At 37.8% G+C, this 10,646-nt stretch overlaps 1 non-coding gene across 1 annotated transcript; it reads left to right on the plus strand.

Moving 5' to 3' along the window:
- The first annotated feature begins 3,029 nt into the window (after nt 1–3,029).
- Nucleotides 3,030–3,136, plus strand: LOC123628937. Its single transcript, XR_006731817.1, has one exon. It is a non-coding gene; the product is annotated as a U6 spliceosomal RNA (small nuclear RNA).
- Nucleotides 3,137–10,646: the final 7,510 nt, after the last annotated feature.

A 10,646-nucleotide genomic window follows, 5' to 3' on the forward strand; every position in this document is an offset into this window, starting at 1 on the left:
GCCTGGAGACATCAAGGAGAGTGAGTGGGGAGCAGACCAGTTCCCCACTGCCTGTGTCCAGGCTTCTTGTTACATGAGAAAAATATAAAATAAAATAAAATAAAATAAACCCTTTACTTTTTAAGTCAATATTTGCAAAGTTTAAGTGATATGTAATCAAATGTAACCAGACCTATAAACAGAGCCACACTTGTAACATGTACCCACCCAGTAAGTGAAGTAGATAGTGACAGTCAGTAACCACTTTAAATAATCTCTGAGAAACCAAGGAGGATGAGAAAGATTTCAGGAGATTGGAGATAGACAGTATTCCACATTTCAAAAGGAACAGACAGACCTCCCAGCTTAATCGATTCCTGGAAAACTCTAAACACGATTCTTAGTAAACAGAATCACATTTCTGAAAGACTTTGCTTACTGGCCTTCAGGTAAAAGTTCATTTAACTTTGGCAGCTCAACAAGCACAAATGAATGCTTAAGCCAAGGTCCATCACAGCTTAGCAACACTTCTCTGCCCTGCTGTTAAGAGCACTCTTAAAGCACTCCTTGATGTGAGAACAAACCAGTCATGTGTGCTGATCCTCAGAGTGAGGCAAAATTCTGTGTGGGTTTGTAGCTGAGGGCAACACATGGAGAGGGCTAGGTCCACAATCTAGTTTCGACATCATTGCAAAAACATCTACTGTGTGCAGACACTGGTTAAGCTCCTTACATAGATTATTTCGTTGGATGCTCACAAATGCCCCCAGGGAGGTGCATACTATTATTCTTCCCATTTTATAGATAAGGAAACTGAAGTACAGAGAGATCAAGTAACTTGCACAAGATTGATTAAGGCAGAGTCTCATTTCTAACTCAGGAAACTTTAGAAATCTACCCTTTGGTTGGATCCATCTGTGCATCTTGGGGAGACTGCTACAGCCCCCACCTCCTTGAAAATTGCCATTTTCTCATGCTACTCATTACTGGAACTTTGAGCTTTCTTTCTTTTCTTTCTTTCTTTTTTTTTCCTTTTTTTTTTTTTTTTTTTTTTTTGAGACAGAGTCTCGCTGTGTTGCCCGGGCTAGAGTGAGTGCCGTGGGGTCAGCCTAGCTCACAGTAACCTCAAACTCCTGGGCTCAAGTGATCCTCCTGCCTCAGCTTCCCAAGTAGCTGGGATTATAGGCTCATCCCACCATGCTCAACTAATTTTTTTGTATTTTTTAGTAGAGATGGGGTCTCGCTTTTGCTCAGGCTGATCTCGAACTCCTGAGCTCAAGTGATCCTCCTGCCTCAGCCTTCCAGAGTGCTAGGATTATAGGCATGAACCACCACACCCAGACATTCAGAGTCAACATCCCCTCCAGAGTTTATGGGACATACGTGCAATACAAATGGCAATCAGCAAATCTCTAGTCCTTGGTGATTCAACAACATTGAAACTAATCTTTGCTTTAGTTCTTTGAATGGGAGGGCATAATTCACTGTAGTCAAGCTTACTGCTGTCTCTTCCTAGTTTTTATCTATTAGTCTGGTTTCTTGGTTTTGTACCTCAGATTCCATACAGGTTATGTGCTCTAGCAGTTAGAAATGCATATGGCTCCAGGTTACAGGAAAGCCACTTTTGGAAGACTTAATCAAATAGAGATTTATTTTTCTCATGTGGCTACTCTACCATCAGAGGTGGCTGGAAACGTGCATATAGGTTTTTTTGGCTCCAGGGTACAAGCAGGCAAGAGAAAATAGGCTTAGGATGGAAGATGAGTTAAACAACCCCGTGATTGCCTAACAGATTGCATGCTTATTTGTCCTCAATGAATAAAGAGAAAATATTGTGATTATCTCATAATGAAATAGATACTAAAATGACCTTGAAGGTTAATACTTCTACTTGCACAGGCTTATTGCTGATGTTTGGGCTATAAATATGAGTTCTGACACTCGACTCCAAGGTACAAAGGAAATTTCAATTCAAATGTCTAATATTAAGCTCTGACATGTAGAGAGCCTAGAAGTTGTCACTCCCATCCTCACAACAAGAAAAAAACATTGAACAAACAGAAAAGCAATGACTTTTCTAAAACCCACAGATTGGAGGTCTCAAGGCAAACTGCCAGCTCAAAATCTGAGGAGACAGGTGAATACAGAATCACAGCAGAGATCACATGATTGGAAGCAGAGGCCACTGGAGCCAATTAGTGATAGAAAACTTAAATGGTGGTTTTGATGAATTGCTTGAGGCTGGGTGTGGACTAGTTTTGAGAGTTGAAAATTCCTGGGTGACCAATCTTGGGGAGGGAAGCTACACTGTCATGAGTTTTGCCTCTAGGAATCCCACCAGGTTCTCACAGTGAAGATCAGAGAAAAAAATCCCTTCCTGTTTCCTGCAGGAGGAGGGGGAAAGAAACCACTATGAAAAATACCCAGTATCCTCCATAACAAAGTCCTGCCCTCCAGGGAAACTATTTTTCCAGAACCATTATTGACCTGGAGGAAGGGCTATTAGCCAGTGCTATTCCGCTCTAACCTTTCTATCTCACTTAAAGGGTAAATAAAGGCTAAGAAATGCTTCTGAAGATCACAGCTCAGGGACTCAAGCCAACTGAAAATCTGATATATAATCATAAGATTATAGAACATTTCTCCTCCCTAACACTTTGCCACCACATCAACAGTGCTCCAGTATAATAGCACTGGATTATAACTGAGAGAGCTGAGAGGCACAGAACATGTAAGAAGGAGTTCATAGGGAAACCCAAAGATAGCAAAGGAAACAAATATAAGGGCACTAGAGGAAACTGAAACATCTGGCACCTACAGCTACAGCAACCATTAAACACAGCCCTGTTCCTAGCCAGACTGACATAAAACTTCAAACTAAAAGCCTAATTAATTACCTCAGTTCCTATTACCCGATACATCATGCATGACTCTCAAAAAAAAATTTAAGGCATGCTAAAAGGCAAGAAAAAACACAGTCTTAAGAGACAAAGCAAGCATAGGAACCAGACTTAAATATGATACTGATTTTGGAATTATCAGAAAGGGATGTGCTCGCTTCAGCAGCACATATACTAAAACTGGAACAATACAGAGAAGATTAGCATGGCCCCTGTACAAGGATGACACGCAAATTTGTGAAGCATTCCATAAAAGTAATATTTTTAAATCAAAAAAGAGAAAGGGAATTCATTTTTTTAATTTCAAAATATTTAAGGGGATACAAATGTTTTTCATTACATGGATACCTTGTATAACTCTTATGTCAGAGCTTTATTTTATTTTTATATTTTTAAATTTTCTTCCAGGTGCCTGTACCTGAAATGTAAGGTTAGGGTTTTTAGCATGCCCATCACTAGAATGGTGTTCACTGTACCAGATAAGTAAGTTTTTACCCCTCACCCCCTTCTACCCTCTCCCTTCTTGGATTTCAACGACCTTTGCATCTCTTTGTGCCCATGACAAAGGAAATTTAAAATAATTATGATTAATATGTTAAGGACTCTAATGGAAAAAGTAGGCCACATGCAAGAAGAAATGGGTAATGTAAGCAGAGAGAGGGAATTTCTAAGAAAGAATCAAGAAGAAATGATAGAAATAAAAAAATACACATTGTAACAGAAACAAAGAATGCCTTTGATGGGTTCATCAGTAGACTGGACACAACTGATGAAAGAATCAGAGGAAAGAATCAGTGAGGTTGAAGATATAGAAACTTCCCAAACTGAAATGCAAAAATTAAAAATAATGAAACAAAGAAGCAAAATATACAAGAACTGTGAGAAAATTACAAAAGGTATAATATGCATAATTAGAATACCGGAAGAAGGAGAGAAAAGAGCAGGAGAAATATATGAAGTAATAAAGGCTGACAATTTTCCAAAATCAATGACTGACACCAAATCATAGATCTGAGAAGCACAGAGGACACTAAGCAGGATAACCAAAAAAACGTCCACACCTAGGCATACGATGTCCAAAATGCAGAAAACTAAAGACAAGGAGAAAACTTGAAAGAAGCCAGAGGAGTAGGGAAATTTACCTATAGAGGAACAAGGATAAGAATTACATCAGATGTCTCAGCAGAAACTGTGAAAGCAAGAAGAGGGTAGAATAAAATATTAAAGTACTTAAAGAAAGAAAACTAGAATTCTTTATCCAGTGAAATTATCCTTCAAAAGTGAAGAAAAAATACTTTCTCAGACAAACAAAGACTGAAAGAGAATTTGTCATGAGTAGACCTGCCTTGAAAGAAATGTTAAAAGACATTCTTCAGGCCGGGCGCGGTGGCTCACGTCTGTAATCCTAGCACTCTGGGCTGCTGAGGCAGGAGGACGGCTCGAGGTCAGGAGTTCGAGACCAGCCTGAGCCAGAGCGAGAGCCCTGTCTCTACTAAAAAAACAGAAAGAAATGATCTGGACAGCTAAAAATATATATAGAAAAAAATTAGCCGGACATGCTGGCACATGCCTATAGTCCCAGCTACTCGGGAGGCTGAGGAAGAAGGATTGCTTAAGCCCAGGAGTCTGAGGTTGCTGTGAGCTAGGCTGACGCCACGGCACTCACTCTAGCCCGGGCAACAGACCGAGACTCTGTCTCAAAAAAAAAAAAAAAAAAAAGAATTCTTCAGAGAGAAGGAATATGACATAGGTCAAAAACTCAAATCTACATAAAGAAAGGAAGAGCTTTCAAAAAGGAATAAATGAACATAAAATAAACTTAACTTTCTAAACCTTAACTAATCAAATAGATGTAACTATTTTTTTCAAACCAATAATAGCAACAATGTATTAGGTGATTATAGTATATGGATAAGTGAAATAAATGATAGCAAAATTATAAGGGACAGGAAGGAAGAATTGAGAATACACTGTAATAAGGTGCCTGCACTACCCATGAAGCATTAGAGTGTTATTTGAAAGTGGACTTAAATTAGATGTAAATATATAATGTAAATTCTAGGGAGACCACTAAAATTTTTAAAAGTATAATTGATATGCTAAGAGAAGAGAAAAAAAATAAAATCACATAAAATAATTAAAACCAGAGAAGGCAGAAAAAGAGGAGAAGTTAAAATGAAATAAGGAACAAGTGAAATGAATAGAAAAGAGTTACAAACATGATAGATTATAATCTATATTGATGATCACTTTAAATGTGAATAGTCTCAATATAGAAATTAAGAGATGGAAACTGTCAGGATATATTTATTTATTTTTTATTTTTTATTTTTTGAGACAGAGTCTCGCTCTGTTGCCTGGGCTAGATTGAGTGCCATGGCGTCAGCCTAGCTCACAGCAACCTCAAACTCCTGGGCTTAAGCGATCCTCCTGCCTCAGCCTCCCAAGTAGCTGGGACTACAGGCATGTGCCACCATGCCTGGCTAATTTTTTCTGTATATATATATTTTTAGTTGGCCAGATAATTTCTTTCTACTTTTAGTAGAGACGGGGTCTCGCTCTTGCTCAGGCTGGTCTCGAACTCCTGACCTCGAGCGAGCCACCCGCCTTGGCCTCCCAAATTGCTAGGATTACAGGCGTGAGCCACCACACCCGGCCTTAGGATAGATTTAAAAAGAAGACCAAACTATGTGTTTTCTTTAAGAAATCCAATTTAAATATAAAGACATGGCTAGATTAAAAGTAAAGGTATAGGCTGGGTGTGGTGGCTGATGCTTGTAATCCTAGCACTCCAGGAGGCCTGGGTGGGAGGATCACTTGAGGTCAGGAGTTCAAGACCAGCCTGAGCAAGAACGAGACCCCATCTCTACAAAAAATAGAAAAATTAGCCACTCATGGTGGTGCACACCTGTAGTCCCAGCTACTCGGGAGGCTGAGGCAGGAGGACCACTTGAGCCCAGGAGTTTGTGGCTGCTGTGAACTATGATGATGCCACTATACTACAGCCAAGGCAACAGAGTGAGACTCTGTCTCAAGAAAAAAGGGGGCGGAGATGGAAAAAGAAAGATATACTATGCTAACACTAATCAAAAGAAAGTTGGAATAGCTATATTAATTTTAGACAAAGCAGACTTTGGAGCAAGGAACGTTAGTAGGAATAAAGAGGGGCATTACATAATGATAAAGGGGTCAATTCTCTAAGAAGACATAAAAATCCTTATTCTGTATGTGCCTAACAGAGTATCAAAATACATGAGGCAAATGCTGATAGAATTGCAAGGAGAAATAGACAAATCCACTGTTACATTTGGGGACTTCAATACCACTCTGTCAGTAATTGATAGATCTAGCTGCAGAAAATCAGTAAGAATACAGTTGAACTGAACAGCCCCATAAATCAATTTGATCTAATTGACATCTATAGACTACTGCATCCAGTAATGACAGAATATATATTCTTCTCAAGTTCATATGGAACATTCACCAAGATAGACCACATTCTGGTGTGTAAAACATGCCTTCAAAATTAAAAGAATAAAAATAAAAGTATTTTCACAGACCACAATGAAATTAAATTAGAAATTTCTTTTAAAAAAACAGAAATATAGATCGAAAATCCCCCCAAATATTTAGAGATTAAACAACACACTTCTAAATAAAACCTGTGTCAAAGGAGACATTTCAAGATATATTTAAAATATTTTGAACTAAAGGAAAAAAATAAAACTTATCAAAATTTATGAGATGTAGCAAAAGCAGTGGTGAAAGGGAGACATATACCAGCAATGAATGATGGGAATTTGAAATTAAAAGCACAATGCCATTTACATCAGCCCCGAAAAGCAAAACATTTAGGTATAAGTCTGACAAAATATATATGGGTCCTATATGAGGAAAAGTATAAAACCTTGATGAAAAAAAATTAAAGATCTAAACAAATGGAGAGATCTTCCATGTTCATGGATATAAAGACTGAATATTGTTAAGATGTCACTTCTTCCTAACTTGATCTATAGATTCAGTTCTATTCCAATCAAAATACCAGCAAGTTATTTAGTGAACATTGACAAACTGACTGTAAAGTTTATATGGAAAAACAAAAACCCCAGAATAGCCAACACAATATTGAAGAACAAAGTTGGAAGACAGACACTATCTGACTTGAAGACTTATTATAAAGCTACAATAGTCAAGACAGTGTGGTATTGATGAAAGAAGAGACAAATACACTTGTCACTCAGTATCCACAGAGGATTGATTCCAGCACCCCCACCCTGCCAAAGAAACCAAAATCCGAAGGGGCTCAAGTCCCTTATATAAAGTGGCATCATATTTGCATATACCTTAAGCACACCCTACTGTATGCTTTAGATCATCTCTAGATCACTATAGTAATTATATCTAATACTATATAGTTTGTTTTTTTTTTTTTTTTTTCCGATACAGAGTCTCGCTTAGTTCCCCGGGCTAGAGTGAGTGCTGTGGCATCAGCCTAGCTCACAGCAACCTCAAACTCCTGGGCTCAAGCGATCCTACTGCCTCAGCCTCCCGAGTAGCTGGGACTACAGGCATGCGCCACCATGCCCGGCTAATTTTTTCTATGTATATTTTAGTTGACCAGATAATTTCTTTCTCGCTCTTGCTCTGGCTGGTCTCGAACTCCTGACCTTGAACAAATCCACCCGCCTCGGCCTCCCAGAGTGCTAGGATTACAGGCGTGAGCCACCGTGCCCGGCCTACTATATAAATAGTTATACTGTATTTTTATTTTTTATTCTATTGTTATTGTTGTGTTGTTGTTTGGGAGTTGGGTTTTTCTTTTCTTTTTTTTTTTTTAGAATGCTTTTGGGTGGAGGGGGGCGAGAAAAAAAAATAGAATGCTTTTGATCTGAGGTTGTTTGAGCCTGCAGATCTGGAACCCATGAATACAGAGGGCTGACTGTAGAGCAATGGAACAAAAGAGAGGCCAGAATTAGACCCATACAAATACAGGGAACTGATCATTGACAAAGGAGCAAAGACAATTCAATGGAGAAATGTCTTTTCAGCAAATAATGCTGTGATAACTTAATGTCCATATGCAAAAAATTTAGACACGTACCTTATATCTTTCATAAAAATTTTCTCGAAATAGATCCTAGACCTAAATGTAAAACACAAAACTATAAAACTTCTGGAAGATAACAGGAGAAAATCCAGCTAACTTGGGTTTTGTGGTGGCTTTTTGGATACAATGCTGAAAGCATGATACATGAAAGAAAAAATTAGTAAGTTGAAATTTTTTGTAAATTAAAAAAATTCTCCTCTGTGAAAGACATTGTTAAATACATGAAAAGACAAACCATAGACTGGGAGAAAATATTTGCAAAACACGTATCTGATAAAGGGATGGTATCTAAAACACACAAAGAACTCAAAACTCATCAATAATAAAGCAATCCTATTTAAATATGGGCAAAAGATCTGAACAGACACCTTATCAAAGAAGACATACAGATGGCAAATAAGCATATAAAAAGACATCCAACATAATATGTCATTAGGGAATTACAAATTAAAACAATGAGATTCTACTACACACCTATTAGAATAGCCAAAATTCAAAACACTGGCAATATCAAACACTGGCAAGGATGTGGAGCAACAGGAACTCTCATTCATTGCTGGTGAAATGCAAAATAGTATAGCCACTTTGGAATACAATTTGTCTGTTTCTTACAAAGCCAAACATAGTGTTACCATATTATCCAGAAATTGTGCCCCTTGATATTTACCCAGGTGAGTTTAAAACATGTCCTCACAAAAACCTGCACAAGAAACTTTACAATAGCTTTACTTGTAATTAAAAAAAAACCTGGAAACAACCAAGATGACTTTCAACAGGTAAATGAATAGACAGTGGTATATCCATAAAATAGAATAGTATTCCATGATAAAAAGAAAAAGGCCATCAAGCCATGAAAAGACATACAGGAATCTTGAATGCACATTGCTAAGTGAAAAAAAGAACAGTATGAAAAGACTACATACTATATGATTCCAACTATACAACATTCTGGAAAAGGCAAAACTATACAGATGATAAAAAGGTCAGTGACTGCCAATGGTTGGGGGTAAAGCAGATGAATAGGTGGAACATAGGGAATTTTTAGTGCAATGTAAATACTTTGTATCACACTGCAATGGTAGATACATTATGCATTTGTTGAAACCCACAGAACTGTACAACACAAAAAGTGATCCTTAATGTAAACCATAGACTTTAGTTAATAATATGTCAGTTGTAATAAAGGTACCATATTAATGCAAGATGTTAATAATAGGGAAAACTGCAGGGGGGAGGGGAGGTTAGAGGAATATATGGGAACTCTATCCACCATATGCTTAATATTTCCATAAATCTAAAACTGTTCTAAGAAATAAAGTCTTTTAACTAAATTTTTTTCTTTCTATTTTTTTATTTTTATTAAAAATTCTATTTCTATTACAGGTATGTATGTATAATTTTTTTTTCTAATAAAAAAGGTGAGGTCAAGGTGAGGTGAAATTAGAAGAAAAAATATTATGAAAGAAGTGAGACTTTTGCTGGGTCCTGAAAGGTACATAGGATTTCTAGAGTTGGAAAGGGCAGAAGACGTTCGAGATTGAGACACGAAAAAGACTCAGAAGGCTCAAATTGCGAAGGAGCAGGAAATGACACAGAATAAATCAATGCAAAGACAACAGGCAGTAATTGAATGGAAGCCAGGGGCCAAGGCAGGGCTAGAAAGACTGAAACATTATTTTAATATCAGATAAACATAGGCATGGGAGCCAACTTGACCTCAGCCGGGTCCTCAACATGTATTCATTCATTCATTTACTCAATATTTAGTAAACATCTACTATGTTCCAGACAATAGGGTAAGCTCTGGGAATGAGAAGTGAATAAAACAAATGAAAATCTCTGTTCTCACTGTGCTTACATTTTAGTAAGGGGACACTGACAGAACCTGCCTGGTATTTTCAAGAAACATCAAAAAACAAAAAAAAGAAAAAACAGAAAACATTATGGCTGGAATTGAGTGAAGGGGGTAGGTAGAAGGTGAGATAGAGAAGATAACAAAAGCCAGAGTTATAGGGCCCTGGGGCCAGAAAAAATAAGGACTCTGGCTTTTACTCTCAGAGGTTTAGGTTTTGAGTGGCAGAGTAACTTAAGTGACACCTGAACAGGGTCATTCTGTCTTCTGTGCTGGGGGTTGGCAGAGAGGACAAGAGTGGCTCCAGGGAAACCAGTGAAGAAGTTGTTGCCATAATCCAGGCAAGAGAGGATGGTAGCTTGGAACATGGTTTTAGCAGCGTAAGTTGTAAGATATAGATTCTGGACTCAGCTGATGGATTAGATGTGTGAGAGAAATACAGAGTCAAAATGACTCAGTTTTAGTCCTGAGCAACTAACTTGAAGGTAAGGGTTTCCAGTAACAGAGAGAGAGAGAGAAAAATATAGCAAGAGCAGGCTTTTGAGCAGGACTGAGCTCAGTGTCTGATTTCAGGTAAGGTATCTTGAAAGAGAGAGATGAGAGTGAGGCTGAAATGCAAAGTCAGGCAGGCAAGATTAAGTGACAGTATGTACCAGTAGTGAGGATAAGCACTTATTCATTCATTAAACAAATCTTGAAATCAACCTTTTTAATGTTATAGGGACACAAAGAAAAATAAGACATCCTCCCTGTCTGAAAGGAACTAAGAGTCCAATGGGGGAAACAGAAATATAAATAATTAATTCTA

The sequence above is a fragment of the Lemur catta genome, chromosome X (genome assembly GCF_020740605.2).
Source record: "Lemur catta isolate mLemCat1 chromosome X, mLemCat1.pri, whole genome shotgun sequence".
NCBI classification, from domain to species: domain Eukaryota; kingdom Metazoa; phylum Chordata; class Mammalia; order Primates; family Lemuridae; genus Lemur; species Lemur catta.